Genomic DNA, 26,041 nt, shown 5'->3' on the forward strand with positions numbered 1-26,041 from the left:
ATCGCAGTTTCCAGTGGCGCAGTTCCAGTTTCCATGCTGAGACCTTATCTGTGCCTGCTGTCTCACCAGGATTGCGTTTCCAGATGGTTTATCTTAGTTTAGTTCATTCCTGGGTCAGCAAAGAATATCCCCCCTTGCCTGGGACTTCCTGTCCGGTACCCTTCCTAGATTTCTTTTTTTTTTTTTAATTTAAAGAAAAGGAAACGAAAAAAAATACATGGAGATAAAAAAAAAAAGGGGGTAGAAATAATACAAAATTACAGACAAACAAAAGGTAAGAAATTGCCGGTTGATAAGTTACAAATTGTCATCTTCAAAATAGCTGTTCAGGTTATAGAATTAAAGTATTTAGAATGACATTCAAAAAAGTGACCCTACAAACCATTCTGCTCTATGATCGAACAAAAGCTCCGTAATATGATTATCAGTCTACACATTTGTTTTACATCTCAAAGAGGGTAAGGTTAATCATATCAAAACAGAACAGAACATTTAAAAAAAATAAAAAACAATTTAAAGAAATACAGATTTCAAAGCAAGTCCACTGGAGATCTTCATTATCTAACTGTCTCTAGCTTCTTACAAATAGTTGTCCCTATCTTCACCCACTTTATATACTTATTGCATATTACAGAACTAATCAAATCATTACAGGATGATGGAGTCTTTTTAGGTCCTCAAGTTCCAAATTAGGGAAGACAATAGCAACTACCATCGCATCTCTCATTCTCTTTGTGATAGCCGTCCCCATCTCTGCATATGCTGAAGTTGAACTGAAGAAACCAGTCCAATGTCATTCTAATCAGCAAACAATAGATTGCTAGAATTTATATTATAATGCTACAAAATAAGCCTCGGGTTTCTCAGCATCTCTTCCTCAGAGTATTTGTTCCTTACATCTTGCATTATATAATCTGTTCCCGTAAATAATTTAAGAAAAAAAGAAAAAAAAAAAAAACCCATGTGTGAATTTCTACCTATATATCTATCCTCTCTGTATTATAGGGAAAACCAAGTCATAACAAGTCAGCAAAACAATTTCCTAGAAAAACATGCAATGGATAAGACATATAAAACTACAATATAAATGATCTTCCGTAGCTACTATGTTTTCTCTTGTTATTTTCAATAGATTTGTCCACAACACTGGCTTATTATAGTTAAACATACTATCACCTATTTTTATAAAAACTTAACTTTGACTGCATTGTAGTATTTGAGAGCTGTTACTGATTCATACCAGTATGGATATCCTTTACATCTTGTCATGCTCAGAGTAGTTTCCTCTACTTTTAGGGTTGATTCTAACAAGCATACCAATTTCAAATAGAATCAGTCAAGGCCAACCAATAGTCTTATGATTCAGATACAATTAAGATCAGTCATAGTAAGACAATGTAAGTAATACAGGATTTCAGCCTAAGTCAATAGGAAAGTAAGGATAGTTACCATGGTATAACCTGCTATTTTTGGTTCTAGAGGTCTGTGTCCTCGAATCTGACATGAGTGGACAGATCAGAACAAATTAAATTCAATCTAAATATGGCACTAGGACTACTGTGTCTTTTAAATCGTTATACACCATTAGCAATGACCTCTGCTTTTTTTTTAAAATATAGTTTCAGAGCTGTCTATACTAAAGACTAGCTTACCGTCTCTGCCTCATGTCTGCTACTCCACTTTTCTGCTATAATTTGTCCACCTTATTCCCTCATTCCATTGTCTGCCCCGTTCACTGAGGCCTCTCTGCCGCTGTAGCTGGAATCCTGATATCTCTTCCTCTCTTTCTCTGTGATGTCCTTCAGCGCTCTCTGTAGGGTTGGATTGGTGGCCACGAACTCCCACAGTTCCTCCTTGTCTTGAAAGTATCTTATTTCTTCATTAATTTTTAGAGAGAGTTTTGACGGATATATGAACTTTGGTTGCATATTTTTTTCCTGCAGGACTTGGAATATTTCTCCCCACTCCCTTCTTGACTTAAGAGTTTGTGTTGATAAGTCTGCTGTTATTTTGATAGATTTCCCGTTATAGTTAACCTGCATCTTTTCTCTGGCTGCTTTTAATATTGTTTTGGTTTTTTTTGGTGGATTTCTGGGATCTCGATTATTATATGTCTAGGCGTAGATCTGTTTTGGTTGTAGGTAGCTGGCGTTCTGTATGCTTCTTTTATCTGGATATCATTTCTTTTTGCTATACATGGGAAATTTTGCTTTAATATATCTGTGAATATTTTTTGTATTTCATTTTTGGATGTTCCTGCTTCCTCACTCACATTCTTTATTCTTAGGTTATGTATCTTTTTGTCATCTTCCAGTTTTAGAATTGCTTCTTTCTGGTTCCTTGTTATTTTTAAGAGGCTTTTTCTTTCACGTTCATATGCCCTAAATCTCTCTTCAAGTTTCAGAAGGCTGTCTTTAGTTTCTGTCAAGGCATTTTGCCAATATTCAATGGAGTTTTTAGTTTCCTGATATTCTCTTTGGATCTGTTTCATGTATTCTAAGTTATGCTTAAATTCTTCTTCAGATGCTTCTCTTTCTTTTCTGATTTCCTCAGTTCTTCCATCTGTGTTCTCTTGGGCGGGGCTTGTCATTTCTTTAATCAATCTCTTTATATCTTGCCTCACTTGGATCAGGAGTACAGCTTTAAATTCCTCTATGAGATCATGTAGGTACTTTTTAATTTCGGCTGATGCTGTGTTGAGTAGAGGATGGTTACTGTGCTTGTTCTCTTCAGTGTTTAGTTCTCCTGGGCTTATTTTCTCCTGTTGAGCAGCTGGAGATTTTTTTTAAATTTTTATCTCTTGTCATGTTTCTGGTTTCTTTCAGACTGTCCTGGAGTTCTCTGGCCCTCTCTGAATTGCTTAGGGCCTTTCAGAAGCGTGCTGGCTTGAGTTTTTGCTGTCCTCCCCAATTTACTGTTATCTGGGGTAGGCTGGGATGCAGGGGCGGTACAGGCTAGTCTCTAGCCTCTGTGTCAGTTAGTTCATAAATTAGGCTGTACTTTCTGGTTGTCACTGAGTTGTGACTATTTTGTATCCGCTTATTGGGCCCCAATCAGAGGCTTGGTTTAGCCCCAGTAGCTCCTGCCAGTTCTCTTTGTACCAGAAGCAGCTGAGTAATGTCACTATGGCACAGGGTTCTGCCCAAATCCCAGCCGTTCTCTTCCAAACCTCTCTGTAACAGAAGCACCAGAATAGCAGATCCGCCCAAAACTAAGATGGCTCCCACTAAGTTCTCTGTGTGGAGCTGAAGCCAGCAAGTAATCAGGCTCTGCCAGGATTCAAGATGTCTTCCACCAACCCTCCCTACAGGGGGACCTGGTGATGTCACCAAGCTGCAGTTTCTGCCGCCAGGCTAATATGTCTGCACCAGACTCTGTGTTATTGATTTCCCCGTGGTGGCGGGCCAGCTGTTCTCTGGCCAACCCCAGCAGCCGCAGGGTTCCCGGTACTCACCAGAGTCCGGTGCAAGTCCTCATTCCGGGACCACCGCACACCAAGCTGCCCACCTTTCCTGCACTCCCGGCACAGTGCAAAACGGTCAGATATCTGTGCACCGTTTAGATTTGAAACGCCAGAGCTTTGTACATCCGCTCTGGTGCAGCGGTGCAGTCCTGGCTGCTACTTGGAGACCCGGCCCGGGTCTCAGTTTCCCGCAGTCCCCAAATGCAACTCAGCTTTTCCTGCTGGGTCTACGGGTCAGTTTGTTGATTTAAAGGCACGGGATTTGCAGCCTCCCGTTATCAGCGTTCAAGGTCTCAGCACGACGTTAAATCCTCCAGCTGTACTGTCTTGGTTAATAAGAATCACTATCGATTTGTCTGGCCCTCTCCATGTTGTCTTTTTTTTAGCTTCTAGTATGAATTCTCCGGAGAGACTCTTCGCTCGATCCCCTAGCCAGCTGCCATTTTTTTGTTCACCCCCTTTCTAGATTTCAAGTGCGGTTTCTCAGAGAGCCTCAGAGGCTGCTGCTATCTATCCGCCATGTTCTTCCGGAATCCAAGATTTCAGTTTTTCACCATTTAATGTGATACTGGCTGTTGGTTTGTCATAGATGGCTTTTATCAGATTGAGGTAAAGATCATCTACTCCGATTTTCTGTAGGGTTCTTTTTTTTTTTTTCTGTATTTTTTCGTTTTTATCAGTACCAGGGATCGAATTCATGACTGCCTGCTTGCAAGTCAGGTGCTTATGCCACTGAGCTAAATCCCCAGCCCCTTCTGTAGGGTTCTTATCATAAATGAGTGTTGGACCTTATCAAAAGCTTTTTCTGCATCTACTGAAATGATTGTGTGATTCTTATTTTTGACTCTATTGATATATTACATTTATTGATTTGTGTGTGTTGAACCATCCCTGCATCCCTGGGATGAATCCCACTTAGTCATGATGTATAATCTTCCTAATGACTTGCTGCATTCTGTTTGCCAGTATTTTACTGAGGATTTTCCAGCAATGTTCATTAGGGAGATTGGCTTGTAGTTCTCTTTTTTGGTTGAGTTTTTCTTGTTTTGGAATTGGGGTAATACTTGCTTCCAGGAATAAGTTAGGGAGAATTGCTTCCCTTTCAATTTCACTGAAGATTTTAAGAAGTGTTGGAATTAAGTCTTTCTTCCTAAGTCTTGTTTAATTCAGCTGTGAATCCATCAGGACATGGGCTTTTCTTTGTTGGTAATATTCTAATTACATTTTCATTTTCATTAATTGAAATCAGGTGATTCAGCATTTTTACATTTTCTTAGTCCAGCTTTGGTAATTCATGTGTGTTTAGGAATCTGTCCATTTCTTCTGTTATCAAACCTATGAGAATAAAGGTTTTCGAAGTAGGTATTGATAATATTCTGTATTTCCACAGGATCTGTAGTGATTTCCCCTTTTCATTCCCTATTGCATGAATTTGAGGTTTTTCTTTCCTTTTTTAATAAGGTTGGCCAGGGGCTTATCAATTTATTTATTCTTTCAAAGAACCACTCTTTGATTCATTGATTCTTTGTATTAAAATATGTCTATTGCTTTGATTTTTGCTCTGATCTCTATAATTTCCTCCCTTCTGGCTTTGGGCTTGACTTGCTCTTCTTTTTCTAGATGTTTGATGTGTAGCATCAGGTTGTTTGTGTTTGTTCTGTTTTCCTGATTTGGGGATTCACCACAATAAATTTTTCTCTGAGGACTGCTTTCATTACATCCCACAGGTTCTGGGTAAGTTGTATTTGTATTTTCATTTGCCTTTAGATATTGTTTAATGTGTTCTTTAATTTCCTCTAAGACCCACTGATTGTTCAGGAGTGTATTATTTAATTTCTCTGTGTTTATGTAGTTTTTGTAGTTTCTTTTGTCATTCATTTCTAGTTTCATGGCACTGTGATCAATTATATGCATGGGATAATTTTAATCCTTTTGCATTTACTTAAGCATGGTTTGTGGGCTAGTATATGGTCTATTTTAGAGACTGTCCCATTTTCTGCTGAGAATGTATATTCCGATGTTGCTGGGTGGAACACTCTGTACACATCCACTAAGTCCATTTGTTTGTTTGTATCTTTTTCCTTTTCATTGGTACCGGGGATCAAACTCACGACTGCCTGCTTGCAAGGCAGGTGCTTATGCCGCTGAGCTAAATCCCCAGCCCCAAGTCCATTTGTTTTCAGATGTGATTCAGTTCTGTTATTTCTTTGCTGATTTTATGTTTAGGTGGTCTGTCTCATTGTGTCGATGGGGTGTTACCGTATCCCATTATAATTATTTGATTTTTCATTTCTATTAATATTTGTTTTATATAGTTGGGTGCTCCTGAATTTGGTACATATATAAGATTATCTCTTTCTCTTGAAACTTTCCTCTAACTAGTATGTTGTTACCTTCTTTATCTCTTCTGATCACTCTTGGTTTGATGTTCAGATTGTCTGCTTTATTTGGGGGATATTGCATCAAGCATTGTTTTCCATCCTTTGATTTTCAGTCTATGAGTTTCCTTTTGGGTTAAATGAGTTTCCTGTGTACAGCATATGGTTGGGTGTTGTTTCTTGATCCATTCTGCCAGTCTGTTTAATTGGTGAATTGCGGCCATTTACATTAATGTTTATAACTGATATGTGTTGGTTTATATTTGTCATGTTACCTTTCTGTTGATTCTTTACCTTTTTCCTCTGTTTGTTTGCTTTGTTTAGTCATTTTTTCCTATGTCTATCTAGAATGTCTTTCAATATTCTTTGCAGGGTTGGTTTGGTGGGCATGAAGTTCTTCAGCTGTTCTTTGTCATGAAAGTATCTTATTTCTCCACCCATTTTGAAGGACAGTTTTTCAGGGTACATCAGTCTGGGTTGGAAGTTCTTTTCCTTTAGGATCTGAAATCCTTCACTCCATGTTCTTTTTGACCTCATTATTTGTGTTGAGAAGTCTGCTGTCATTCTGATAGGCTTTCCTTTATAGGTGATCTGTATCTTCTAACAGCTTTTAATATTGTTCTTATGTTGAATTTCTGGGATGTTGATTATTATATATGTCTGAGTGTATTTTAATTTTAGTTATGGTTATTTGGAATTCTATATGCTTCACTTATCTGTATATCAGTTTCCATTCCCATATTTGAGAAATTTTCAGCATTACTTATGTAAATAGTCTTTTGATATCATTTGTATTGTCACTTTTTGTTCATACCTATCAACCTTATGTTGTTTTTCTTTGCATTGTCTTGCAGCTGTTGAATAGTTATTTCCTGATTCCTTGTTATTTTTAAAAGATCTTTCCTTTCCTGTTCACCAGCTATAATCTTGTCTTCGAGGTCTGAAAGTCTGAAAGTGGTCTGAAACCACTTTCACTGAAGTGGTTTTGCCAGTTTTTGATGGAATTTTTTATTTCCTGGATATTTCTTTGAGTCTGTTTTATGCATTGTTTGTGATATTGTTTATTCAAGGTTTCCATCTTTTTGCAGTGTTCCTTTAGTTTAACTATGTCTTCTTTTGATGTGTTCAGTATTTCTTACATTTATCATTTCTTCTTTTACCTCTGAGATTATTTCTGATCTGAGTTCTTTTATAGCTTCCTAGAGTTATTTCTTTACTTCAGTTGCTATCACTTCAAGAGTTTCAGGTGTACGGCTTACATTTTCTTCTATGTCCATGTCTCCTAGCCTTGCTTGGGTGGGCTGGAGGTTTGAGACTGCATTTTGTTTTTTCACTTTGTCATTTTCCTATGTTCCCTTGGGGAAGCTGAAGGCAGGGTTTCAATTCTTTCTTGGTTTGACAATATCTATCCCCACTGCATGGAGTTTCCCCAGTTGAGTAGAGGTCATTAGGCCTTACCAGATGGCTTCCAGCCACTTGGGGCCCCTGGGTGGGGCACACCTAGGCCTAGAGTAACCTTCCCAGGGGTCCTCTGGTGATGGGAACACTGGGTAGGGCCCTCTCAGACTCTGAGTGACATGCTGAGGCCATACTGTGGGATGGAGATTGCTGCACACACTTTCAGCTTGTGAGGTAAAGGCCACTCCAATAATTTTAAACTTATAGAAGAGTTGCAAAAACAGTACAAAAAATTCCACTTACCCTTTATGTACTTTACCATTGTTAGCATCTTATATAACCATAGAACTATTAACAAATTAAGAAATTGACCTTCATACAATAGTTACTGAAGCAGAGCAGACTTAGATGTTAACATTCCCCTATTATCTTTTGTGTAGATATTGTTCTAGGATCCTATGCTGCAGTTATTGTTACGTTTCCTTATCTTCTCCAGCCTGAGTAATTGATTTTTTCTTTCCTTATTTCTTATGAGCTTGAATTTTCTGAAGGGTATAGACCAGTCCTGTGTTTCTGCTTAAGTTTGTATGATGCCCCCCCTCCCCCGCCAAAAAAAAAGGCCTGGTATGATGGTGTGTGCATATGAGCCCGACACCTAGGAAGGATGGGGCAGAAGGACTGAAAGTTTGAAACCAGCCTGGGCAATTTAGTAATGTAGCAAGACCTGGGGATGTAGCTCACTGTGAACACCTTGGGTTCAATTCCTAGTACACCAAGAACAAAAAACAAAACAAAACAAAACAAAAATAAACAAAACAAAAATCCAACAACAAAAACACAAAATGGAGAAAAACTTGTAAAGTATTACAATCTAGTAGCTATCACTTTTTTTCTATTTTCAAACTTATGGTTTTCCAATTGTTATCTTCTCAGTCTATAAAGTGGGTTTTACAAAGCAACTGTGCGCTACAAAGACCTTTCTTTTCCATCTTGAATTTCTACTTGAATCAGAATAAATATTGGAGCCCACAAAATCTCATTCTGGTGCTTGTAATTTTGCATTTTCACATAACACATTCTTTATTAGGTAGGGCAATACTGTAGGGAGCCATTAAAGCTGAAAATTGACCACACCTGTGGGAACTGGCCAGCCAGGTCCAAAAACAAAGACTCCCCAGGGTGAGCCACAAAAACAAGTAATTCCATACACCCAAAATTAGGCAACCAGGTGTCACATGACATTAAGTTGCTAAATGTATAAACAGCCCTACAATGAGGGACAGTTCCTTTCCTCCCATCAGGAGAGGCAGGTCTCTACCTGACCCCAGCATTCATTTCTTCTCTATTTTTTCATATTCTCATTGTCCTTCACCCTGGGAACCTTATGAGATGCACGGGCCATGGCACAATACTGATGTTTTGGCATGCTGAATTTTCTACTTTTTTTATTCTATAAAAATGAGTCAGTATTACTAAGCTTGTCTCAACTGTTTTGCACACAGGTTTTCTTTTTTCTTTTTTCTTTTTTTGCTTTCAGTGGTGGTATTGGGAATGGAACTAGCGTATTCACACTGAGTTGGTACTACTCTATCTATCCATCCATTACCTGTCTAATTTTAATTTGGAGAGTTTCTAAATCATCCAGGCAAGCCTTGAACTTGTGGTCCTCCTGCCTCAGCCTCCTAGCAGGCTGGGATTATAGGTGTGCACCACTGTGCCCAGGTACACACCAGATACTTAATAGATGTTTGTTGAATGAAACTGTAGAAACCGTGTGTCGTGCTCTCCTTTAAACACATTTTACTGGTTTTAAAATCTGGTGCCCAGGATCAGATAATAGAAGCAGCACTGACAAGGATTTTGGAAACCTCAGTTGTATTCTTAGCTTGGATTCCTAAGTCATTTGTACCTAAAGCAATATAGCAAATACGGGGTTATTTCCTTCTATTTTGTCTTTGAAGGCCAATAATGTTTTCACTGTTTTGCTTTGTTCTGATTGTTTTGCTCTATTCAATACTGTGTGACTGGTTTTATACTGTTCTATTTTTGGCTAGATTTTGCTATACCTGATGGAATGGACAACTATTGTGAAGATAACAAGATACATTATGGTAGCTATTATTGTTTTCCCGGTATCCTTCTCTGAAGTTCTATACCAGTTTCATTGCACTGTCATGATCGGCTTTGTTCTGTCTTGTTTTGTTATATTTTACAGTCTTTAAAATAAAAAATAAAAATAAAAAACAAAGCAAATGATCACGGAGAGCCAAACATATTAGAAAATGTATTAATATAACACACTATAGTGTTAGGTCAAATTTTACTTTATGTGACTATAACCATAATACTGAAAAGGAATTTGTTATCAATTTAACTTCCACTCCTGTAAAAAAAATTTCAATTTCCCTCAGTACTAGGGATTGAACCCAGGGCCTTCAAACTGAGCTACATCCCCAACCTTTTTCATTTTTTGAGACAGGCTCTTGCTGGACTGGAACATGTGGTCCTCCTGCCTAAGCCTACCAGAGTACAGGAATTAAAAGTGTATAATACCACACTCAGCTTCAGTATCATGTTTTCTGTCTCTCCTCTCCTCCTCTCACTTTTCTTCCTTCTCTCTTTCCCTTTCTTTCTTTCTTTCTCCCTCTCTTCTCCTGACTTCCCCTCTCCCCTCCCCTCCTCTCTTCTCCTCCCCTCCCTCCTCCCCCCTCTCCTCCCTTCTCTCTCTCTCTCTCTCTCTCTCTCTCTCTCTCTCTCTCTCTCTCGGCATCTGGAATCAAACTCAGGACCTTGCACTTGCCAGGCGGGTGCCATGCCACTGAGCTATATCCCTAGCCCTAAGGATCTCTCTTACAATAGCTGTTATTTTGCATTATTCTTGAAGTATCTCCAAAGTAACTAGAGGGAGAAATTGGAATTGGAGAAGCAACCATAACAATATTTGCAGGTGATAAAATTCTATACCTAGAAAGCACAATACAATTAACCAGAAAAACAATTTTAAACAATACAATAACTCAACAGGGTGGCTAGCTGTAAAGTTAATATATAAAAATCAAATTTGAGGGGACCAAGAGTTGGAGGGAGGGGTAAGGGAAGGAAGTGAAAAATGAATTAAGATGTGTTATGTACATGTACTAGCTCCCTACAAGGAATGTGATTATTATGTAATAATTTACTATAAACATAAACTAATAAAAAGTATAAATTTCAAAAACTTTGAAAAAATCAGAATCTGTATTACAGGTTCAGATATATCAAGAAGTTAGAAAATAGTATGGAATATCCTATTTATAAGAGAAACAATTTAAAAAGGTAAAACATACAGGCATTAACAATGAATAAGGCTTCCACAAAGAAAAAATTAAAAATAAGACTTTTAATAAATTTTAAGCAAAGCATGGTGGCATATGCCTATAATTCCAGCACTCAGAAGGCTGAGGCAGGAGGATCGCTGTGAATTCAAAACCAGACTGACTGATCAAGTGAGTCCAGGCCAGCCTGAACTACATAGTGAGGCCCTGTCTCAAAAAAGAAAAAAAAAATTTTTATTTTAAACTCCCTGTTCTTATGTAGGAAAAGTGAGTATCACAAAGATGCAAGGCTTGCGTTTACCCATCCATTTGACTATGTAGGATGATTATAATGTGGATGATGTCTACTCATTAAGAGTGGTCTCCTTTACTTAAATTCAACTGATTATGATTAACTACACCTACAAAATACCCTCAGGGAAAAAAACTAATTAGTTTGACTAAATAGCTATGTACTAGTAGTCTAGCCAAGTTGACAAGCCTAATCATGTAACAGGAAGGCCCTGTTTCTAATTATCAGAATGAGAACCTGGTCTTCTCTTCCTTATCCCAAGACTCCTTTTCTTCCTAACTTATTCCAAATTAGCCTCCTTATTCTTTCTGTGAGGAAGAACTGTGAAGGAACAAGATGTACCTACTCTGGCAATGGGCTATCTTTGTCATTATAACTAAATTAAGTGTCATTAACTTAGTTACATCATAATACAATGGACTTTTTGAGAACTCCTTAGGAACACTACAAAAATACAAGTTTGTTTCAAAAATTTCATTCACAACCAAAACAAGAGTTGTGGTTCTATATATGCCCGAAACTTCCAAATGGTATCATTTTCTAGGGTTTTCCATCAAAACTGGTATCTTGACACACACCTTTCAAAAGTGTTAAAGCTTAGTGCTGTTGAGAGGGGAGACCTAGGGAGAGGTCTTCTGCCCCCTGGGCGTGTGTTTTGGTAGGAGACATTGGTCCAGGTCCTGTTCTTCCTTTCTTTAGCTTCCCAGATGCCATGATGTGATAGATTTGCCTTCCCAGCCATCATGTTGCCTTGCAAAAGAGCTGAAAGCCTTGAGGCTATTGATCACAAACTGAAACCTCCGAAACTGTAAGCCCAAACAAGCCTTTTCCCTTTAAAAGCTCATGATCTCAGGCATTTATCACAGTTAGAGAAAGATAACACATGCAGTAATTTTATTCCTAGACTTTCATTCTGTTTTCTTAGATTGTCAGCCAAGAATACAAGGAAAATGGCATGTTGGTAACTAATAGCATTAAATGTGGATAAATGAATTCATTCTGTTGGATATTTCTTCTCAGATGTTCACTAGCAGCACAAAAGAAATATGTTCCAAGATGACCTTCCCCATTTTCCCTGATCTTAAACATTCTGTGTCTTCTACGTGAAATCTAAGTATCTCCTTGGGTTCTTCTCTGATACCTGCCATATTCTATATGTCTCATCTGAGGGCTTCTTAAAGTGATCACCTCATTTCTATTCCAATCAATATCATCTCAAGCTTTTTTTTCCTTTCCTTCCTGGAACCTGTATCTTACTTGCTTCCAACTTTTACAGCCTGGCCACTGCTGCCCTGAAGCAGAACACTGATGGTGTCTTCTCTTCACCAAGCCCAGAATCTTTAGTGGTTTCCTACGAGTACTTAGTGGAGCATCATTAGACTCACATCCAAGATGCTCAGATCTGAAGCCAAAGCACTCTTTGCCTTTCCCTTCCACAATGTACCTTTACTCAAACTGCTCTGTACATAGCCAGCGTTTTCCTGCATCTACGTCAGCATTCACACTGCCCCTTCTAGAAGAGATGCCTTCCTTTAGTTTAGTAAAATCCTACAAGGGTATCTTACAAACACCAGCACAATCTCATGAGCTTCTCAATTAAGTCTCTCTGTTCCCACATAAAGAAATAATCTCTTCCCTCTTAACTCCCACAATACTTAGCCACCTTTATTCTCTCGACAATCCATTTTTTCATTATTAAAACTATTTGAATTTTATCCCTTTAACAGATAGTAAGTGGGCCGATGTCTAACCATGCCACAGCACAGCATTTGGTTTCTAAGTAGAAGATAGTAAGAAATAAACAAACAGAAAGTTGAATGAAAACAAGCAGAAGGTAAATTTATTAAAAGTATCAGCCTAAGGAAAAATGTTTTTGGTTACAAGATGCCTCCTGCTGGTAACATCAAGACAACTGCTATAAAGAATACGAACACAATATCTGGTGATGTTTCCAATCAGCTCTGGGATCTATCTGTCTTCTAGCTGAAATCAATCCAAAGGCACTTTCTCTTTAGCTGCTTTACTTCATCAGATACAACTATTGTGGCGCCATGAAGTCAGGAGTTCCTGTGGATAACATAATCCAACATCCTTAACTGTGGAACTTCTAGGCCCACATGTCACTTCTCTGCTTGTGGGTTATGCTTTACTACTCTACATCAGAAAGCAAGAAACAAACTATGGGAGCCTGAGTCACCTTAGGATGATGCTCTCTGTTCCAGTATGTCCTAAGGCAACTCCGCTTTTAAACAAAACTGGGGAAATCCCTGATTTACAGTACTTAATGTAGCTGTCAGGTAGTTTCCTCCTATATAATATAAAGATTTATTGAGTCCAAAGAGACTCAGAGAGAGACAGACAGCATGCCTAAGTTAAAGTAACCCCGTATATGAAGAATCACTTTCAGAACTGCTTTCCACTCCCACCATGAATAACTGGGCTAGGAACCATCCTGGATACTGGATGATCTCTTAGGGTAACTGATCCTCAAAACTGCAGAATTTCAAAACTGGAAGGGAAACAGCTTGTCCATTCTTGCATCCAGAAAAGTCACTCACTGTGCTGAGCAATCCTAGTGGCCTTAAATACTCTCAGGGACCAAGGAGTCACTGCCTCTCCAGATGGATTTTCCCTTTCATACAGCTGTATATATAAATCCCTTTATTCCTATAATTACTCCTAACTCCTGCAAACCTTGGAAGCCAGCAAAGGTCAACAGTAAGGTCTGCCTAAACTATTCCCTTTATCTTTTCTCAGACGGTCCTCACTGAGATGAGGAAGTGTCTTCCAAAGTGGCATAGTTCCCCTCCACCTGTCATCATCTCCCATCCCATGGCAATGCAGTCACTGACTCATTAGGTGTTCTGACCTGGTCTATAGCCCTGAGAGTGGCTGATCCATATGAGCACCTCATGGCAGCAGCAAGAAAAAAACAGAATTAGTTGTGAGAACCATACTCTTTATACCAGATATCTCTTCTGCTTGCCCCAATTCTCAAATATCTTTCACTCCACTCCATTCCAAAGTTATCTACCCTCAAACCCCTTCAGGAATTTTACTTCAGTGCATCTCTCAGAGAGCGTAAGAACCTTTCTGGCATTTTCTTGACATCTCTCAATTCCAGTCCAACAAATCCAAGTCACAGTGCTGGCCTAACTGGCTGAGCCTATCCAGATAAATGTCTACATCAAGAATAATAGTTGTGTGCACTGAAGTTCTAGAAATAGAATGGACCAAATGGATGGGTACAATTATTCCATTATTCATTTTTCCACGCCTCCTCTGCAACTCTAATCTTACACAAATCCTGGCACTTTCTGAGTTTCAGTAATTCCTGATGGACTTCTTCTGAGTCATGCTTAGTGGCCAGTTGTACGGTTGGTCTCAGTGTGGTGCTTGATAGGTAGGCTTGACAGGCAGGATCCAAAAGAGGCACAGGAAGTAGAATTTGGGAATGAGCCTTTAGAAACACACACCCATGCCCTTAAAAGGAAGTTCACAAAAATCAGTATTAATGAATAAATGTAATCATCTGTGGAAATAGTCACTGGAAATAAAGTGCCTGAAGGGTAAGTTATAAATATACAGATACTATTAAAATACAGCTTAAATAAATCTTAGCGTAAGATTTAGAAAGGGATAAAATTAAAATACAACTAATATAAGCAAAGCTTATGTAGCCATGCTTATAGCAGCACAATTTATAATAGTTAAGTCTTAGAAACAGTCTGCCTGTCCATCAACAGAGGAATGAATAAGGAGAATGTGTTTGTATACAGTGGGATACTACTCTGCCATAAAGAAGGCTAAGCCTATTGTGCATGCCTGTAATCCCAGCAACTGGGATGCTAAGGCAGGAGGATAGCTGGGAGTTTAAGGCCTGGGCTACACAGCAAGACCTTGTTTCCCCACAGAACAAAAGAAGAACAAATCTGAGGCATTTTTAGGTAAATAAATGCATCTGGAGACCATAATTATAAATGAAATAAATCAGGCCAGTTTTGTTTTGTTTTTTAAGAGCTCTGTTGTCTGGGGCTGGGGATTTAGCTCAGTGGCATAAGTGCCTGCCTTGCAAGCAGGAGGTCGTGAGTTCAATCCCCGGTACTGATAAAAATGAAAAAGACAAAAAAAATTTTTTTAAAAAAAGAGCTCTATTGTCTTTAGAGTGTAAAAAGGACAGTTTTTTTGCCTTTCATAATATTTATTAATTCTACAGTTAACATGTGGGGTGAAAATAACTATTCTGACTGGAAGGAGAATGGTGCCATGAACATTTGTATGTACATGCAGTTCAGGACATTGAAGGAAAAGAGAAGACAAACTCATCTGACCAACAAGGCGCTAAGAATTGAGGGAAGAAAAAGTAAAAGGGCACCTGGGTGACTTTTATCTTGTTTTTCCAAGTGTTAAAATTCATGAGCTACTAAAGGAGGTCATGGCATAAAATGGTGCAGCAGTCTAGCAGCCCATGTAGTTTGTACTGTACTGTCTATGAGTCAGTTGTGTTGATACTGATAGAGTAGAAAAATGGCATAACGAGAAGACTTACCTTTGCTTCCTCTCCTGCTTGAAAGGTTCATGGCATCTCGGGCCCAGTAGGACAGTTTTTAAAGGGTAGGAAAAGGGCCAGGGATTTAGCTCAGTGGCACAAGTGCCTGTCTGGCAAGTGCAAGGTTGTGAGTTTGATCCCCAACCAAAAAAAAAAAAAAAAAAAAAAAAAAAAAAAAAAAAAGAAAAAGAAAAAGAGAGAGAGAAAGAGAGAACAGGACATGAAATGAAATACTGAAAATGAGTATTTATCATTGTCTTAACTATTGTTTGAGAAGGTTTTCTGAATATAAGGTCTAGTAGAGTTATTTAGAATGAAATATCACAAGAACACAGACTATTGGAAGGCCATATCTTAATGTCAATAAAATAAATTCTTTGAAAAATATATTTCCTGGATCTCTTGTTTGGTCCCTAGGGTGCAGCTGGCCACTACACTGCAATGCGCTGGACATTTCTGTGTCTCCTGTCAACTTCTAAATCAACTACCATGTTGGTAAGTAGTCCTTTTAAGAAAGAAAAGAATTACTGGCATAAACAGACATGTTGATCAACGAAACAGATCAGAGGATGCAGAAACAACCCCAGGCAATTCAGTCATATGGCTTTTGACAAAGGGACCAAAAGCATATACTGGAGAAAGGACAGCCTCTTTAACAAATGGTGCTGGGAAAACTGGTTACATGGATACTGAAGATTGAATCTAGGCCCCTACCTCTCACCATGAACTAAAACTAAAATCAAATGGATCAGTGATCTAAGTATTAAAATAGAAAAAAAATCCACTGAAAGATAAAATAGGTAAAATTCTCACACAGGCAGACATAGGCAAGGATTTTCTAAGTGGAATCTCAACTGCACACAAAAAAATTAAAAAACCAACAAATGGGATTCTATCAAATTTAGAAGCTTCTGCACAGCAAAGAAAATAATTAACAGAGTGAAGAGACAACCTTGAAAATGACAAAAAGAATTACCAGCTATTCCTCTGACAGAGGACTAGTATCTAGAATATATAAAGAACTCAAAAAATTTAGACTTTTCCCACAATAAAAGACCCAATCAAAAAATAGGCAACTGATACGAACAGATATTTCTCAGAAGTACAAATGACCATTAAGTACATGAAAAAAATGTTCCACACGTTTGGTCATTAAAAGAATGTAAATTAAAACAACACTAAGACTTTCTCTCACCCCAGAAAGAATGGCTATCATGAAGAAATCAGATAAACTGATGCTATGTCAGGTCTTGGGAGACTAAAGCAGGATTGCTGGAAGTTCAAGGACAGCCTGAGGTACATGGTGAGTTCAAGACTAGGCTGAACTAGATGAGACCTTATCTTAAAAAAAAAATCTCCAACTATGAAAGATACAAGATTTTTTAAAATTTTATTTAAGGAGAAAAAGAAAAAAAAAGGTACAAGTTATACAGAATTTCAGAAAAAATAAACAGTAGGAAATCACTAGTTAATAGATTACATATTGTCATCTTAGAAATAGTTGTTCAAGTTACACAATTAAAGTATATAAAGTGGACATTCAAACAGACTGCAAACAATTCTGTTCAATGATCTAACAAAACTCAGTAATATGGTTATCTATCTTATGCACTTAAATATACATGCAGTTAGATCCTTTAGAGCAAGGATACGAGATTTTTAACAATTTATTTTCTTCAAACTCTTTTTGTAGCCCTCACATTCTTTTATTTAACTAAAATCCACCTATGTTTTAAAGTTCAACTTTTACATTATAATGACAAATGTAGGGGCTGGGGATTTAGCTCAGCGGCATAAGCACCTGCCTTGCAAAGCAGGCCGTCCTGAGTTCAATCCCCAGGACCGGAAAAAAGAAAAAGAAAAAAAAAAAAAATTAAAAAAAAAAAAGACTAATGTAGTTCAATTGAAAGTAATTTTGCTTCATTAAACCCAAATCAAACCTTCTCTCCCACTCCCACACTGTCCCACCTCAGAAGTCTCATAACTTTTCAAATTCTTTAAAACTATATCTACAAAGAACTGTCAGATTTCCTTTCACTGAAGAGAAGCTTCCCATAACATAATAATCAGATGAGTTAGAGTGTTTAGTTTCAGATCATGGTAAAAAGTACAAGCTTAACCCAAAATAGTCATAGCAGAAATAGACTGGAGCCGGGTGTGGTGACTCATGCCTGTAATCCCAGCACTCAGGAGGCTGAGACAGGAGGATCGTTGTGAGTTCAAGACTAGCCTGGGCTACAAAGTGAGCTCAAGGCCAGCCTGAACTGCATAGGGAGACCCTGTCTCAAAAAGACAAAAAAAAAAAAGAAATAGACTGATATTAATGAGACAAATGATACTACAGTTGCAAACTGTATGACTGGAGAAAAAGAGTATTAAACCTCTATGAAAACTCAAATGAGATCCTTTTGACTGTTTTGCAGTCATATGGACAAAGGAACATGGGATTATCAAGATGTGGGAAGACACTTCATCTTCTTGCACTATCTATAATCCCAATGGCATCAATAAACCCAGTGAAAGTCTGTTATGGATTAAAACTGGTGGTCAATTTAATGCCAGCTGGATTACATCAGCATGGCACTGAGCGTAGATGCTCCGAGGAAAGCTACCAGCATAAAGAGAGGTGGAGAAGGAGAAGGAGGGCGTTAATGTGTTGTGGCATTGAGGTATCGTGGGTTCTTCTACGAGTTGCTGTTTGAGCTGTTGGTTCTCCTGTAGAAGCTTTGGTCCTTACATTGAGCATTGTTTCCTGGCTCCAGAGGGGAAGATGTGTGCAGCTTGGTCTCCAGGATGAACTCCTCATGCTGGCTGCCTGGCATGTACCCGACTGTGCTTGTTGGAGGAGCTCAGGGCCTCCGTGTCGCTGAGGAAAGCTGTGGTGCTTTTCAGGACACCCTTGGTGTTTGTTGTGAGTGTGACTTCTCGGCTCCAGTGTAGAACCCTCATCCCACTAGCACAGCTCCTTAATTCTGCTGGCAGAGACTTTCTAGCTTCTACCACTGACCTTTGGGCCTTCCCGGCACAGATCCGTAAAAGAGACTGGCATGAGTCCTTCTTGTGGGCTCTGGACCTCCAGTTGGATCATGGGAGGGATTTCATCTGGACTCACGTGAGACATTGCTGTGGGATTTAGGCCTTAAATAAATATTCTATGTTTTTGGTGTTCCAGATAGATTCCTACATTTTCTTAACTCCTAGTGACCATTATAAAATAGTATTGTAAAATCCACGTCCTGACTCTAATTGTTCTCTGCACAACCCCTGACTACAACAGTCTCTTTTGGATTATTTCAGTTTCCCCTTTAAGCAGTCAGATCAGTGACACACTTTCAGCTTTATGAAAGCTAATTCAATGATGCTTATCATCACACGGTGGTTTTATACTTCAAAATTAAATCACTGCTTCAAATCTTTGATAGAACATTCCTTTCACTGTCGTCTAAAAAGAACGCTTGAAATACTATTCCCAAGTGGCCATAACCATAGACTTTCTACACTGCTTCAGATTCAACTTTGTAATTTTTTTCCTCGTATCTTGCCAAATCAGAAGCAAATAAAGTCTGAATCCTGTACTGAGTTTTCTTGGAGACAGAAATGTGTCAGAAACTTTTTGGAGGGTTTAGATCAATACTTTAATGAACATCCTGAAAGCAAATACTGTGTGGATAGAGCATGACTAAGCAAGCACTATTACTGACTATTGAATTTTAGGTGTTTCAGTAGACATAAGCTAACCACCTCTGAGACAAAAGGTTTTACGTATTTCACATCAGAGAAACACCACCTAAGAAAAAAACAAAGCTACTTGTCATTTGAGGCCCTGCTAATACAATACTACCATTTGTAAAAACATGGATTGCATTGGACAGTTTACTAAGTACTTTACACAGATCATCTTGTTTAGGTTTCACTAAAATGGACTAGCAGGAGGGTATTTTTCTCTTCTACACATTAACATTTGGAAGCTCAAGAGAGTTACATGATTTGCTAAGGATTATGTAACTTGTTAGGGTCGAAACTGTGAGGTCCCAAAGAAAGCACACAGAGACAGACATCAGCAGAAAGCAGGGAACAGACTAGAGTGCAAGAGCCACCTATTATTATTATATAATTCTTTTTTTTTGATACTGAGAATCAAACTCAGGACCTTATGCTTGCCAGGCGGGTGCTATGCCACTGAGCTAAATCTCTGGCCTTACTGTATAATTCTTATACATGTTGTTGTTACATTTACATTCTTGTAACCAGTGCATATGTGTTTACCTGTGTGTGCTGTCATGTTTTTTTCTTTTTTTTTAAAGATAGTAAACTACAACAAAACAACACGGAACAAAGCCAATCAACACAATGCAGTGAAATTGGTACAGAACTTCAGAGCAGGATACTGGGATAACAGTAATAGGTACCACAGTACATCCCGTTATCTACACAATAGTTGTCCATTCAATCAGGTATAGCAAAATCAAACGAAAAACAGAATACTATAAAATTAAGACAAAATTGAATAAAGCAAAACAATTTGAAGTCATGGTTATATAACTGCACCTTGCTGTGCCCCTGTGTCAGATAGTAAGGTCATGGTCTCGGGTGTCCTGAGATACCTGAGCTTTGAAGCAGTCCAAGTGTTCCTCCCATAATTACAAAGAGACAAACTATGAAAAGGAATCCCTCCTTCAACTAACCTTGACCCTATTCTAGACTACCTTGTATAGACCTGGTCACAGATGAAGATTATTATGAAGCGGATGTCTAGGGCAGTAACTAATAACTGTGGTCAAATATTTTGATTCAGGAGTATAACTGAAGCCCTAAATGCCGAGATGTTCCTCCTCAGTGGGCCTAGAACTGAGTTTATGCAGAAGTCCACTACTCTATCCCATATTTGAACATCCATTATTATTTATTTTTTGCCTAAAAATTCCTCAGAGCAGTTTTCCCCTAACGGGTAGTCCACATATTCCAAAGATATTAAACCCTTATGAAAAATAAAAAACGGCAGGCCCCAACTCCAGATGTATCAGATCAGAATCTCTGGGGAGACCCAGGGTTATTTTGTCTGCTAAATTTTAGATTACTAATCACCTTGGAGAAAAAGAAAATAATCAGAAGGAAATAATTCGAAAGCCAGCCTCCACAATAATCAGTTCTGGGCTGGGGATTTAGCTCGGCGGCATAAGCACCTGTTTGCAAGCAGGTGGTCATGAGTTTGATCCCCAGTACTGATAAAAAAAAAAATCAGTTCCACATGGGGCCATGTTTGCGTTAAATGATAGGAGGTGAGGGGAGAGAGACAGAGACAGAGACAAACATGACAGAGATCTTATGAAAATGCACAGGGTCAAAACCTTGGCTGCACATGGGAAGTTTAAAAAAAACTCTTGGGGCTGGGGATTTAGCTCAGCGGCATAAACGCCTGCCTTGTAAGCAGGCAGTTGTGAGTTCGATCCCCGGTACTGATAAAAAGGAAAAAGACAAAAAAAAAAAAAAAAAAAAAAAAAAACCTTAAGGCCTAGCATGAATCTTAGACTAAATCAAAACTAGTGGATTTTAGGAATCAGTACCACATGATTCTGATGTATATCCAAGGCTGAGAACCTGTACGAATCTGTTCCTTCTTATTCAAGGAAAAAAACCAAGGTAAGGCCCATAGAATTTAAAGGCCATCAGAACTGGAACCCAGTATACTGTGTTGTTCTCTATCCACAATCCAGAGTGAACCAATTATGCGTCAAAGGGAGAGAGGTTAGGGATGTAGGTTAGTGCCTGACTGGGTAGGGTGCCTGGTGAAAGACAGAAAAGAAAGACAGCAGACAGAGAGAGAGAGAGAGAGAGAGAGAGAGAGAGAGAGAGAGAGAGAGAGAGAGACAGAGAGACAGAGAGAGAGACAGAGAGAGAGAGAGAGAGAGAGAGAGAGAGAGAGAGAGAGAGAGAGAGAGAGAGGAAGGTCAGTCAGTCTCTCTCCGTGAGTCAGCACCACCCGCGGACTGAAGAGGGAGCCATCAGGCCCCACAGGAGGATGTTCCCTCCGGGAACCCAGTGCCATGGGTGCCCTACCGCCGGCTTGGGGAAAGCCAGACCCAAACCTAAGAGTCAGCACCATTGGTGGACTGGAGTGGGCGGGGGGAGAGAGGAAACTGTATCATTATCACTGTGTTGTTGGGTTTTCATTTTCTTCTGCTTTGTTTATGTTACCTCCGATGGCATGAGCAGCTATTTAAAAGATAGTGGGGCTGGGGATTTAGCTCAGCACCTGCCTGGCAAGCACTGGGTTGTGAGTTCAATCCCTGGTAACAACCATCACCTCCCAAAAAATAAAAACAAAACCAAGTAAAGGACTGCAAGACATGATATGGAAGGCATTATGTATTTACTACTTGCATTCATTGTCTTGTTTTTACTGTTTCTGTTCTGTCCTGTCCTGTTCAATTTTAGTAGTCTTAAGGTGTTCCCTACAGCTGTTTTATAAACAACAAAGGCTCTGTGGTAACTACTGCTGATCCCACAAGGTTTGGAAGCCCAGTGTCACTTATTCTGATTTATTTTGATTGATTTTATTGTTTTATTTTCCTTGGTTTTATCCTCTTCAAAGTAAAAAAAAAATTTTTTTAGAAAAAAAGAAGACTTCTAAGGGAGACAGTATCTAAATAAAAAGTATGTTACTTCACATTTTAAGAGCTATCTGGATTTCTTGGTAGTTTTTTGTTTTTGTTTTAGGAAAGGTCTTGACAGGCCTTGAACTATGTAGTCTAGGCTGATGTCAAACCTGTGATTCTCCTGCCTCAACCTCCCGAGTGCTGGGATTAGCGTGCACTAACATGCCCAGTTGTTCTCTGGGCTTTTGAAGAGTATTTCTTATACATTCTCTCTCCAGTTTCTTATAAAGACACAGATTGGAAGCAGAGAAAAACTTACTAGCTCTTTAGAGGTAAGTAAATCCAATGTTTATTAAATTTACTTACAATGACTTAGAAGGCCAGAATTAAAATAATTTATTCTCTAACTTTTGTACTAGGTAAATTTGTCAAGTGTTTCTTGAGTGACTAGTATATAACTAGATGTTAAGATATAGGCAAAGACAACATCCATTCTCTTAATCAGTGCACAGTCTTCTTGGGGAAACAGAAACATCTAAAATACTACACTGCTTAACTTATGCTTTGGACTAGAATCAGCTGAACCAGCTGAAAACCTTCTCTGACTGACCTTGGCAATCAAGTTCAATTTTCTTCAAATTCAGTTTGTGGCATTTTCTAAATTCTTTTTTTTTTAATCGGTACCAGGGCTCAAACTCACGACCACCTGCTGGCAAGGCAAGTGCTTATGCCACTGAACTAAATCCCCAGCCCTATTTTCTAAATTCTTAATGACTATGGCTACTACTTTAATGAAACCCACATATATGTAACTATTAAAACTCCAAGCACGGCCATGTAGCTGAAAAATTGTGGGTGGAGTAGAAGACAAAGAAAGGAAGACGCAGTTTCACTGAGGTTCATTTCCTACTCTCCGAAGTAAAAAATATGACTCAGAATACTGGGAGATTCGAATAATATGGACGAAATTGGTAAGAAACAGCATTTGCAGAAATACTTCTCATGGCATTTTAATAGCTGAATTTATACTGTTGAAAATGACTACCACACAACAGAGAAAATATCACACAGGAAAAATTATTTTTATGCATAATTCAGATTAGTGGAGATCACAGAGAAGAATGCTCAAAGGCAAATTTTTATGAAGAATTCATTAGACATCACAAAACTGCCACTCAGATTTTATTATAGAAAAGATAATGGGGGAACTAGGAATGCATGTTTTATTTATGGACTAAAAAACTACTTTGAAGAAAAAGAGACACTACAGTAGCCAGTGCTGATCCAGGAGTGTCATAATGTGAAACCCAGCAATACTATTATTCTTTGTTCAGAGTGATTTTAGCCTGCTTTGGTTTGTTTAATCTTAACATACATAAAGATATGGCTAACTGCATGTAGTTTAAGTGTATAGGATTATTAACCATATTACTAAGTTCTTGTTGGATAGTTGAACAGAACTATTTGCAGTCTTGCTGTTTGAATGTCCACTTTGTATGCTTCACTTTTGTAACTTGAACAACTATTTGTAAGAACAATATGTAATTATCAACTAGCAATTTCTTACTGCTTATTTTTTCTTTGAAATTATGTATTATTTCTACCCTTTTTCTGTTTTGTTTATTCTCTCTTTAAATAAAATTTTAAAAAATAAAACTATACCAGCAAGGGCGGGGAATACAGCTCAGTAGCACAGCACCTGCCTGGTAAACACAAAGTTCTGAGTTCAACTCTTAGTACAAACAACAAAAAACAAACAAACAAAAACTATGCAAAGAAGAAGTTAAAAGGATGGTAACCTAAGACTGCCTGAGGTCATGAATGACTGATTTTATGACATAGTTTGAGCACATGGCAGAAGCAACAGAGAGACAGCCTAATTTTCTACTAAAGGCATGAATTTTGTTTCTTATATTAAAGAAAATGCCCTCTAAACCACCATAAACCTTAAATATTACCCGGAATTTCATCTTCCTGCTTTTTTTCTCACTGCTTACTTTCTCTGAGGTTTCTTAACCAACCCCAGCTTCATTCACAATGTATATAAATGGTTATTAACTTTTTCAAGTTAAGAAATTCCTTTGAGAATTTGATTAATGCTAACGATCCTTCAGAACAACATACATACACACATATATTTTTACATCAAATTCAAAACTCAAAAACCCTCTGTCAAGTCTACGGCCTCAGATTAAGAAGTCTCTCTATATATGCTAACGGCTCAGGAATCTGTATCTTCAGTCTAAGGCTGCTTAAAAATACACAACATAAAGATGCTTACAGTATGAAAGAGCGACGACTACGCAGTGGAGATGGGTTTCCTTTTGGGGTAATGAAAAGTCCTACAACTACATAATGGTGATGATTGTGCAACACTGTGAATGTTCTTATTGTCACTGAATTGTATGCTTTCAAATGGTTAAAATGAAACATTCAGCTGAGTGTGGTGGTGCACACCTGTAATCCTAGCAATCCAAGAGGCTGAAGCAGGATAGCAAGTTCAAGCCCAACTTAAGCAATTTCAGAACTTAGCGAGACCCTGTCCCAAATATAAAATAAAAAACAGCTAGAGATGCAGTTCAGTGCAAAAGTCCTTAGGTTCAATCTCCAGTGCTGAAATTAATTTTAAAAGGCTGGGGATATAGCTCAGTGGGAAGGTCCTGTAAATCCCAAGTACCCCCCCCCCACCAAAAAATAAAGGAAAACTGTACATAATGTGTACTTATCAGAATAAAGAAATGCACATGTTCAAAACTAATCATCATCTCTATTCCCCACTTCTCACATACCCCAAATCTGTGATTCCTTATATTTCCTGTCTTCAGGTATCAGTTTAAGTGTTACCATACCTACTTGTCTAAGTCAGAAACCCAAGATTCCTCCTTGACAATGCTCTTTCATTGTCCCCATCTTGTAATTAACCATGAAGCTCTGTATATTCTCCCTCATTAATGAAGAATTAAGGTGGAATAATCGTCCACTTCTCTTATTCTCACATCTTTGATAGTGGCCACATTTCTCCTAATTTCTGGTCTTGCATTTGCCCACTCTTCACCACAAACTCCATTTGGCAATCATCATCTACTGAGACTGATCTCTCAAAAATGCTTTTCTGGGGGCTGGGGATTTAGCTCAGCGGCATAAGCGCCTGCCTTGCAAGCAGGCAGTTGTGAGTTCGATCCCTGGTACCGATGAAAATGAAAAAGACACACAAAAAAATGCTTTTCTGGAGGAGGTGGGGGGGTGGGCAATACTGGGGATCCAACTCAAGACATCACACATGGTAGGCAAATGTTCCATTATTGAACTACATACCCAGCCTCCAAAATGCTATCTTTGGTTATTCCTTTTGCTTAAAAACTTACCATGTTCAGGATAAAATGTAAATTCCCCATCACAACCTGGTACCTGTTTATTTTTCTAGTCTTATCTCTCTTAGCATTTTCCTACCCCAAATCAACTCTCCAGTGACACAAACTACTTGCAATTCCCAGAACATCACCAACTTCCTTCCTTTGCAGGGGAGTACTAAGCATCAAACTCATGACCTCTTACTTGCCAAGCAGGCACTTGTGCTGCTGAGCTAAATCCCTGGCCAACATCCTTCCTTTTTATTCCAAATGTACATACTACTTCAAATGCCCAAACTCCATTTCTCTCTTTTTAGACCTGGTTAAATTTTATTAAGACCAAGTTGACACCCCCTCTGATGTCCTCAAGATGGGTCAAATATGCTTACCCTCAGTTCTGTATTCTGACATTGACATCTTAACTAAAAATGTCTTTTTCTTCATCAGGCCACACTAACCTCAAGGTTAGAAAAATACATATATCAACATATCTCCAGGGTCTAAAACAATGCCTAGCATATAGTATATTCCAAATCAATGCTTTTGAATGAACAAGTTAATTATTTAGTGCGTGATAGGAACCCTGATGTTAGAAATTACACTGTAGAATTTTCCAATGACTTCTTGCCTTACTCTCATTAAAAATTAGTCATTACAATGGGCTTCCAGGTCTATTTTATCCCTTATATTCCTCTTTATGT

At 38.4% G+C, this 26,041-nt stretch overlaps 1 protein-coding gene across 7 annotated transcripts in view; it reads right to left on the reverse strand.

Annotated features, from left to right (window-relative positions):
• Positions 1 to 26,041, reverse strand: part of LOC100727223 (phospholipid-transporting ATPase FetA) — a 122,528-nt gene that overhangs the window by 94,006 nt on the left and 2,481 nt on the right. Inside the window, exon 1 of one of the 7 annotated variants that reach the window (XM_063225848.1) lies at positions 15,395 to 15,445. The exons of the other annotated variants lie outside the window; for them this stretch is intronic. The gene's annotated coding sequence lies outside the window, so the exon portion shown is untranslated. Of the gene's footprint in view, positions 1 to 15,394; positions 15,446 to 26,041 lie in introns of those variants that run through there. 7 annotated transcript variants of the gene reach the window in all.

Source organism: Cavia porcellus, unplaced genomic scaffold (assembly GCF_034190915.1).
Source record: "Cavia porcellus strain 051 isolate PalLab524CR breed Dunkin Hartley unplaced genomic scaffold, mCavPor4.1 scaffold_1, whole genome shotgun sequence".
In the NCBI taxonomy this organism is placed as follows: domain Eukaryota; kingdom Metazoa; phylum Chordata; class Mammalia; order Rodentia; family Caviidae; genus Cavia; species Cavia porcellus.